The sequence below is a fragment of the Alexandromys fortis genome, unplaced genomic scaffold (assembly GCF_014885135.2).
Source record: "Alexandromys fortis isolate MF-2015 unplaced genomic scaffold, M_Fortis_MF-2015_v1.1 scaffold_136, whole genome shotgun sequence".
In the NCBI taxonomy this organism is placed as follows: domain Eukaryota; kingdom Metazoa; phylum Chordata; class Mammalia; order Rodentia; family Cricetidae; genus Alexandromys; species Alexandromys fortis.
Window position 1 is genome coordinate 1,816,422 of NW_026068024.1, and position 9,835 is coordinate 1,826,256.

The window sequence follows — 9,835 nt, forward strand, 5'->3', positions numbered from 1 at the left end:
CTGGAGGAAAGAAAGCACAGAGATTATCACAGCAGATATCCACGCCCCTGCATCTCATTTCTCCAGGAAATAAGTCGGAACTGAGATCTAGGTAAAGCAACCGATCACTAGCTGCACGACCTGGAGGGAATCACAAATCTTTTCTGTCATTTGCTCATCAAAGCATTGTTTCATTCAACAAACTCCATGTGGCAGGTGATAAGTACTGGAGATTTATTTACTCTTTCGGAAACCGCTTAAATCCCTGCTATGTGCCAACTGTTGATCAAGGGCTTGGGTGCAGCAGTGAATCAAGCAGGCAATGCTCTGTCCTCCTACAAGTTATGTTCAGATGATGTGGGGCCAGGGCAGACAATAAACAAACCCACAGTCGGTACGGCAGGTGAAAAGTCCTTTGGAGAAGATTGAGAAGGTAAAGGGATAAAGGGGTCAAGACTTTATCTTGGAAAGTCTCTGGGGAGCTAACATAAAGCAGAAACCTGAAGACAGCTAAGAGGCAGACATATAGATACGTGGAGAAAGAACATATCCAGAGATCATGATAACAATGATTCAATTAGTTATACTCTCAAAGCTGGGGAAGGAAGTGGATTGAGGAATGACTCATTGTACACAAAAGCCTTCTAAGTAGCCCCAGATCTCTTCTGGAAAGTAAAAAAAAAGTTTGTTGTTGTTGTTATTTAACGTTTTAGCTTCCAGATTACAGGTCCAAGCACCTTACTACCTGTGGTGGTTTGAAAGAAAATGGCCCCCAAAGGGCGTGTCACCATTAGGAGGTGTGGCCTTGCTGGAGGGAGTGTGCTACTGTGGGGGTGTGCTGTGAGGTCCTGTTCTCAAGCTTCCCTTAGTGTGACAGTTGACTTCCTGTTGGCTGCAAGATGTAGGTAGCACTCTCCGCTCCAGCACATCTGCCTGCATGCCTCCATAGTCCCCTTCATGGTCATAATGGACCCAACCTCTGAAACTGCAAGGGAGCCTCCCTCAATTAAATGTCTTCATAAGAGATGCCGTGGTCATGGTGTCCCTTCACAGCAATAGTAAACCCTAACCAAGACACTACTCAAGAAACAAAACAACCTGAAACCAAGATGACGTGAGATGTATGTAAATATATGAGATACATATGAAGGGTAACAAAGGTTACATAAACCTTAAGCAATGCTCATCATCAGTTTCCATCTAGGTCACAGCTGCATCTATATCTGAAGGTCTCATCCACAAATTAAATTTGTGCTGACCTGCGTTACTAAACTCACACAAATGTCTTCAAAGTTCCAGGCCGACTTTCTGCCCTGTTTAGGCCTGTACACCAGGCCTACCGTCTGCAAGCTAACATAGTCTTGAATATACCGTTTCCTGCTCTGTTTGAGTAGATAAAACAACTCAGGCCCTTAACCAAAAGGTCACTTGAGCTTCTTTATTTACAAGGAAATCGCTGGTTAGAAAATGTCTTAGCGTTTTGGCAACTTGTGAAGCCAATTCATTAGTGCGGGTTAGTGTAGTTCCTCTCGAGGGCAGTTACAATCCGTGAGCCAAGGGGATCTCCAAGCCATAGCTGGAGATGCACTTACAGCTCAGCTGGGGCTGTAGATCAGGGATAGAATAAGTGCCCAGCTCTCACCCTGGGTTTCATCCAGAGCACCATCAAATAAAACGTCTCAACCTTCCACTTCCTTAACACCACACCCCACCCCCCAAATCCCCAAACCTCCACACTTAGATCTAACTTGGGGGGAATAATGGAGAACATGCATGCTTCAGTTCAGTCTGAATGTGGCATTCGGGGAGGAAAACCCCAGCTGAGCACACACGAGTGTATTTCAGCTTTGCCAGAAGAAAAATAGTTATGCATTATACATGGACTATAAAGACATTTTTTTGTAAGCCTTACTTTCAAATGTTTGAATTTTAGAACTTAAAACGTTCCATGTGTTTTGTATTTCTTGTTCGGTTAGACTAAAGAGCAGGAACTGAAATTTTGGTCTCAGCACTCGCGCGGTGTATCCCAGGAATGTGTAATATAACATTATCCTGTAGCTCTAGAGTTCGTAAGCAGGACGTTCATACTCGCTGTTGATTGCTATGAAGGGGTTTTTATCCAGCAGCTCTTACTTATCTCCTACTATGTGCCCAGCCCTGTTTTAGGTACAACAGACCACGAAATACTTTATGTCTGCACATTACAGAAACCGGCCATGACCAAGACAGTAAATACAGATGATGTCAGGCCAGGTCCTGAAGAAACTGTTCTTCCTGCCTTATTCAGGGAAAGGGAATTTGGGCGGGGCTGCTATTTTAGGGGAGGGAAAGCCTCACCCTTGAAGTCTTATTTGAAAAAAGATCTTGATGAACAGAGAACGGAGTCTTTGAAGCTGAGGGGAAAGTGCCGAGGGTGGATGGCAGGCAGGGCTCCACCGACAGAAACTGCGGGCAGCTTGGAGTCTGGTATGGTCAAAGCTGAGTGAAAAGCCAGCAAGAGATGGAGAAATGCAGCCTGACACAAAAGCCCAGGTGACAGGGTTCCTGTGTATCCCTCCTCTCCCCGCCCCACCCCACCCAAGCCAGTGGAGCCAACACCAGCCTGGTCTGGCTTCATTTGGAGGAAGTTAAAGAGGTGATAAGGAATTGAAAAGAAAAAACTGCTAAGAGCCAGCCAGGGAAGGCAGTGCATGCCTGGAATTCCAGCCCTCTAGAGGCTGAGGCAGGAGGAAGAGTTCAAAGTCATTTTTGGCTATGTAGGATATTGGTGGCCAGGCTAGGTAGGCTGTGTAGGATGCTGTCTCAAAAAATGAAAAGGGTTTCTGGAGGTGGTGACATGCATCTTTAATCCTAGCACTCGGGGAAGGGAGGCAGAGAAAGGCAGATCTCTATGGTTCTAGGCTAGTCTGGCCTACATATCCAGTACCAGTTCAGCCAAGGTTACATGGAACCCGCTACACTCTGTTGTGAGCTGGTGTGGACAGCCCCTGCCTATATACGCTGGCATGCTCTCCTCTGTATCTTGTGTAAATTGTGGGGAGGGGCACACCCAACCTTCAGCTCTTTTCTAGAGTCAAAACTGATAGAAAAAGACTCATCCATTGGTCCTGTGTGCTATAGATATTAGTCTCAGGCTTCCAAGATCCTCACTGAGGGTTTTCAAGGCTTAACCCATTCCTTCAGAGTAGAGTGCGAAACTCCCCAGTCTTCTGAAAGAAAAGTTTTCCTTCCTCTTTAGCAGGAAAACCTCCCAAGAGTAATGTCTAAACCCATGAAACCTAAAACGCTGCCCCGAGTCAGGAAACAAACTCATTTGGAAAGAAAATTCACAGCATGATTTGTTCAACAGAAGTAACACCGGGCCTCAACAAAGTCAGGGCAAATTAGACCAGAACCACCAGGAACCTCAAAGAGGTAGGTTATGCAGGCATTGCTTAGGGCTCAGAGGTAAGGACCTATTTAAAAAGATAGATAAAGACCATCTAGAGTGACAGAAACACAGTGAAAACAGGGTTTGGGGCTAAAAGTCCTAACCTCGAGCCACCTGCCACCCTACGTTTGCACAAACTATAAAAGAAATTATTGACTTTGCATGTGGAAATGGCCTGCTTTGAACAGCAGCTAACAATAGAACAAATAAAAAAATCACACACAAGACATATGTGTAAGGAATGTGTGCAAAAGGAATTTTTCATATGGTATTTCATAAATGTATATGCATGCATATTTGTACTTTTAAAATACCATATGTAATGAAAGCTGTGCATAAATATTTATAAGAATACCTTTATCTAACTAGGCCCGTAACATTTAATATTTTTCAATAAATTCATATATAAAATATATACATTAGTGCCAAATGGAACATATATTTTGAAATATGAACCCGTGTAAAACTCTGAGGAATCCGGAGTAGAACCCAGGTATCTGCCAAAGGAAACTTGGGAGCAGTCTTCAGTTGAAGAAAAGAAACAGTGCTGGGTCCCTTATCTTCACCGACTGTTTTACTTGTCAAAATTCTGGTATCGCTTCTGCAGTTTTATATTTGACTTCCGACCTCATGGCCATTTAACCTGCCAACTATTATTTTCTTTGAGGCCTTTAACACTCCACCCAAGTATTTTTGCTTTCCCGAGCAGTTGTGTCCGCTTCCTTTTCAGCTTCACCTTAACATCGACAGTGGTTTACGACCTGGGCTTAACGTGTACCCCAGTCTAAGGTTTCAGAACGACTTGGGGCAGCCCTGTGATGACCTGAAGCCGATACCGCTTTGGGAAGCCAAAGTCTCCAGAGCGGCTCCCCGTGGTGCCAGGATTTCCAGGCAACCTGAGAGTCCCAGAGTTGGAGCCAGGCCCTGAGCGTGGGATTCCTTCGGGTTCCAGGTCCTTTTCCAGGTCAACCAAGCCGGCGGGGACCTCACTGCCGGAAAACGCCACCTTTTCCTGTCTCCTACCAGGCGGACGAAGGGAGAAGGAAGAGAGGGCGGCCGATTAAGACAATTAACACAATTCACTGGGTTCCTCCTGGGGGTTCAGGGACAGAGGGGCGGGACGTTGTGAAGCCCTGGGTGGGTGACCGACTGGCGCAGGTGTCGCCACGGGCGGAATTTTACGGTCTGAAGCAGCAGCAGCTGCGCCACTCGCGCCGCCTGGCCGGGCGTCCGGGAGAGCCACCACCCGCTTCCGCAGCTTTAGGTCAATCTCTGAAAGACCTGGAGGGAGGGAGTCGCCTCCCTCCGGACAGGAAAAACCTGCTGCGTCTGCGTTTCTCCTGATCCCGCAGGATCTCAGCCTCCAGCCCCGCGTCCCCTGAGCGCCAGATCCACGCTCCGGGTTTTGGCGACAGCTTGCGAGGGGAGCGAGCAGCACGTTGACAGCACGCGACCCTCCCCTTCCCTCCCGGGAGCCACAGCGGCTTGGGGGTCCTGGGGGAGCTGCGGCCGCGCTGCGGCGACGCGATCAGGTGGCCCTTCTTCACCGCAGGTCCCCTCCCTCTGCGGCGAAGCTTCGCACTGCTAGATGGGCTAGGTAGGACAGGGAGAGGCGGGGACACGAGGGTGAGCACGTGGGGACACGAGGGTCCCGGGTGCGGGCGGAGTCCTTTTGTCCTCCCGCACCGCACGGGTAGCGTCGCTCCGGGGCCACTTCTTTGAAGAGAGTACCCCGCCACTTTTCTTTGTGCCCGAGAGAGCCCTTAGGCGGCTTTGCCTCTGGAGAGAAGCCACATCCCGGGGGAGGTGGGACTGCGAGGTGACAGTGGGCTCCCATTGTCCTCCAAGAGCCCGCGGCCGCGCCTCCTGTCGCGCGGGACCGGGGACAGGTACCGTGGAGGGAGGGTCCCCCGTGGCCAGCACCCTTCTCCCCGCCCTGCCCTCACCGGCCCCGCCCCGCTCCGGGCCCCGCCCCGCCCCCGCGCCCCGCCCCGCCCTCGGCAGGTTGGGACCGCGCGTCTGGCCGCCGCGCGCTCAGTGTCGCGGGCACTTTCAACGGCCGCTGGCGGCACGGCAGCGGGCCGCACACCGACAACCCCGTTCCGGGGTCGCTGCCTCCCGGGAGACTCCGCACGCAGTCCCCGGAGTAGATCGTGCAGTGAACCGTCGTCCCCGCCCCCCTCGGGATCTGCTCGCTCAGACCAGGACTGCCTGCGCCCTCGGGAGGCGACCCCGGCCGACGCCCGGCCCCCGGGCAGAAGTGAGCCTCGGCGACAGCCGGTGAGTGAGTGTGTAACCCAGGCTGCCTCTCCACCTGTGAGTCTGTCCCACCCTCAACCTAAGTTCCCTCCAGTTCGTGCTGGTGCTGGGCTCGGAAGACCTAAAGGGTGCGAGGATAACCTAGGGCACTGAGCTGATGTCCAGAGGACCAAATGGGACGTTTTGCGATCGGGGAGGGAATCGGGTAGCAGAGCTCTGCCAACCGCTCCGACTTCTTTAGGGTGGGGCTGCAGGCAGCAGGGCCCCCTCCGAGTTAATGACAGCCATTCTGGGCGCCTTTGCGTTTTTCCATCAGAACAAACCGCACTTGGCTACCGCGCCCCTTTAGTGGTGTTTGCACCAGGGCGGCGCATGTGGATGCCCAGCGCAGCTCTGCAGCTTCCTTGCTGACAGAGGCAGCGCATTGTAGCTGAGGCTCCAACCTGCAGATATGGCAGTTGAATTTTTTTTTCTTTTTTGACTGCGGTTTCTGAACAACTGAAGCGTTTGCAAGATCTTTCTTCCTCCTCCTCTTTTTCTCTTCCTCATCTTCCTCACTAAGTGTCTTGACACAGACATGTGAGGACGAATGGATATGGTCAGTCAGTTTTTTCTTTATGAATTATTATACTCCACCCCCTCTCGCCTCTGGGAGGGGAAGGCATGTGTTTCATCTTATAAATAGAAAGTAGCATATTTTTTTGGCAGGACCTGCTTCATACTGCACCGTCTAGGAGAGGTCAGTTTAAAAATAAATATGCACTTGAATGTTACATTACCAAGCCGGCTGTGGCATGGACTAGCTACACAGACAAGCAGCATCAAAGCTGGGAGGACATCTGTGTTGAAAGGAGTAAAAGCCCCAGAGTGTAGCCCAGGCTGACCGTCAAGTAACTACATTGTTTTTTTTTTTGTTTTTTTTTTTTTTGTTTTTTTTTTTTTTTTAAGTGAGCGAATTAAAACGAGATTGGGAAGAGGAATGTCAGTCCCGGACTGGAGCAGGAATCTTTACAGTCTTGGTGTGTTTGGGGGAGTGGGCTGCTGCTGTGTGTGCAATGTGTGGGGGGCTCTAGGGAGGGAACTGATGGATGTGTTAGGGAGAGATTTTTTTCTGCTTTTCTCCCACCCTGGCAGCGTGTAGCCCTTGCAAAAATACTTGAGTTCTGGGAGGGGGATGGAGGAGGGGCACTGGCCTTGAAAATATTAGGAGGGCAGCAGATGTCCCTGCTTTAATAGCAGACTGACCGGAGACTTAGGACTTCCCCTTAACATCATAGGGAGAAGCAAGCCTCCCCAGGAAGCAGCCAGCATGCCCCAGGGGTATCTCTTAAGTCCATTAGAAGACTCCAGCAATATTTGGACTTATAAAAAGATCTTTCATGTAACGACCAAACTAGGAAGCCCAACTTCTGGACTGTTCTAGAAGTCTTCACCATTGTGGTTTGATGGACAGTTGAGCTACAAGTATACACAAACACCTTTTTCAGAATGAGGGGCTCAGACAGGAGGCAGCTGTGAAATGTCTAGCTGGTGTTGCCGGGTGTGAAATAAACAAGGAGAACTAGAGTCAAGGGATGGTTGATGTCCCTCTGAATGTGCCTGGGTTTCCAAATAGGCCCCACCCATGGCCTGAAACAGGACTAGGAGCCCTTGGGCTGGCAGCTAGGATGTTTAGAGGGGAGCTCTGGAAGCCTTCGGGGTCCGTGCAGTTTCTGTTTTCCAGCCGTCTCATCTGCTAAAGATTTGCATTCTGAATTCCATGATTAGAACATGGTGCTGAGGCTGTGGCAGCCCCTGAAGACATGAAGTAAGATGAGCTCCCTCCCACCCTGCTAATCTGAGTCCTGAAATTCTGCCTTGCTTAGAAGGGGACCTAGAAAGGCAGCTAAAGTACAGCTTTTTTTTTTTTTTTTTTTTTTTTTTTTTTTTTTTGCTTTTTATTGAGAACTCAAATGGGATCCAGGATGCATAGAAAGCTGGACCAGGGACTGCAGAATGGCTCCCTGAGCCGGTTGGCCCTGTCTGCTCTCCAGCTTCCCCTTTAGGAGGTGTTTTGTTTTATGTCTGACATGTTCACAAAAGCTGCCCTTTTCCACTTGTAAAATTCCTGCTATCCAATAGCATTGGGGATAAAATTGCTTTAACCTATATCACCCTACAGTTTTTAGCCAAGCTGTAAAGTTTTCACAAGCTTTTTGCCCATTAGATGTAGCATTTATCCAGTGGGTGGAATACAACTCCTGACCTAAAAAGTCCTCAGGAATACCGCGCTGAATTATTATTATTATTAGTAGTAGTAGTAGTAGTATCATCGTCATCATCATTATTATGGCTCTTGCTTCAGTCTGATTTCATATAGGCTCAGTCTAATTTCTTTCTAACTAGAATCCCACGGACCTGTTTTTCTTTTCATTGAATAAGAACATAAAATTGTATTTTTAAACACACTATGTTTCCTGTAGACAAAGTTGAGCCATTTGAGACTAGCATCAGATTTTGTCAGAAACAAAATCTCTTCAGGCCACAGGTCAGAGCATTCTAACAGGTCATGTTGTGGGAACATCAAAGGTAATTCCAGCATAAAACCTGCCCTAAACTAAGCTAAGCACTCTTCCCGTTGCCTGCATTATCTCCTTTGTTTCTAAATCATTCCAGAAAAAGGGTGTGTTAGATCTGCATTGTAGTGTAGGTGTAGTGACCAAAGATAGGCCAGTTAGAAACTTGCCCAGATGTCCACAACTAGACAGTAAAGAGCGTACCTAAATGGGGGGGGGGTGCCTGAGGGGCTAATTCTACATGGAAGTTGGTGCCTTTTTAAGTTTAGGGACTGGGAAAGCCTGAAGTTCTTGACTTGGTGTCAGGCTGCCTAGGCACATTGCTTGAATCTTGCATACTGTGCTTGTGGGGTGCTGGACAAATGTCTTATCTTAGGTGATGGTCTCATAGAACTCCATAGCCCGTCTCTCAGATAGGTGGTGGGGTACTTATTCTCCAGATGAGAACTTAGGCGCTGAAGGTTACACAGTGAAGCAGCAGAACAGGGTTTGAACTTAGGTATGTTTGACCCAGTACTGAAGAGCACACCTCCGTTGTCCGGGAGGAAGGGTAGGGGAGCTATTAAATATGATTACTGTTGTGGCTTTTGGCCTCTGGAAAGGAACTCATTTTTTATTATTCTATCTCACTATATCACCACTTAGAGGAAGTAATTGCCAGCCTTAGGGAATGCGACTTGAATTACTTATTAAGGGTGGCTCAGTCTTGTATGTGGTGACTTTGTTGGGCAGAGCTAGCATGGGACTGCTAGAATTGGTCTAAGCAGTTTATACCATAACCAGCAAGATGTACTAGGTGACAACGTGGGACTCTGACATCAGACAGTCATGCCCCAGCTGGGAACAAGGCATTCCAGCACCCAGAAATGAATCTACCCCCACGTAGGCCATGTCCTTGGATCAGTAAGAGGTAACAGGGCTAAAGAACCATGCCTGGTAAGTCGTTCTAGCCAGGAGGCCTGGCTTGCAGTTCCTGGCCCTCAGTGGTCCAGGGTAGTCAGGAACTGAAGGGGGTTGGACAGGAAGGCCCTGAACTCTGTCCTTGGCAGAAGGGGCCGGTGATGGCAGTGCACTCACCCTGGATGCTGCTGATAGATGTCTGGTGTGGAAGATAGAGTAAAGAGGCTTAATGCACTCTTGCCCGGGACAGTCCTAGCCCCTGCTGCTCATCGGAAGCCGGTCCCCAGGACAAGGTCTGGAAATTGCCCTGGAGTTGGGGCTGTCCAACTTGATCTGGAATTTTCTCTCTTCCTGCTCTCTTCCTTTAAAGACGACAAAACAAAACAACATCCTGAAAACTATGACAAGAAACTAGCCAATTTTACAGCAAGTAGCAGCTAATCAGGGAAGGGTTTTTGTTGTTGTTTTCTCTTTAAAAAAAAATAATGTTTTCTTTGGCCTCAATGTACTTCAGTGACAACTTTTGCCAGAGTGGAGTGATAACAGTGAGTGACAGGGCCTCTGGTAGAAAAGCTCTAACTGGACAGCTTTATAATAGAAACAAGAAAACGACGGTTATTTTGTTGTGGTTTGTTTTTGCTTCTTGTCTTGATTTTGATTTTTGTTTTCTTATTTTTTTCTTTTTCCTTTCTTTTTTTTTTTTTTTTTTTTT

At 48.5% G+C, this 9,835-nt stretch overlaps 1 protein-coding gene across 1 annotated transcript in view; it reads left to right on the forward strand.

The window, feature by feature from the left end:
- The first annotated feature begins 5,443 nt into the window (after positions 1 to 5,443).
- Positions 5,444 to 9,835, forward strand: part of Cdc42ep3 (CDC42 effector protein 3) — a 21,602-nt gene continuing 17,210 nt past the window's right edge. The window contains exon 1 of the mRNA XM_050163525.1: positions 5,444 to 5,689. The gene's annotated coding sequence lies outside the window, so the exon portion shown is untranslated. The remainder of the gene's footprint in view (positions 5,690 to 9,835) is intronic.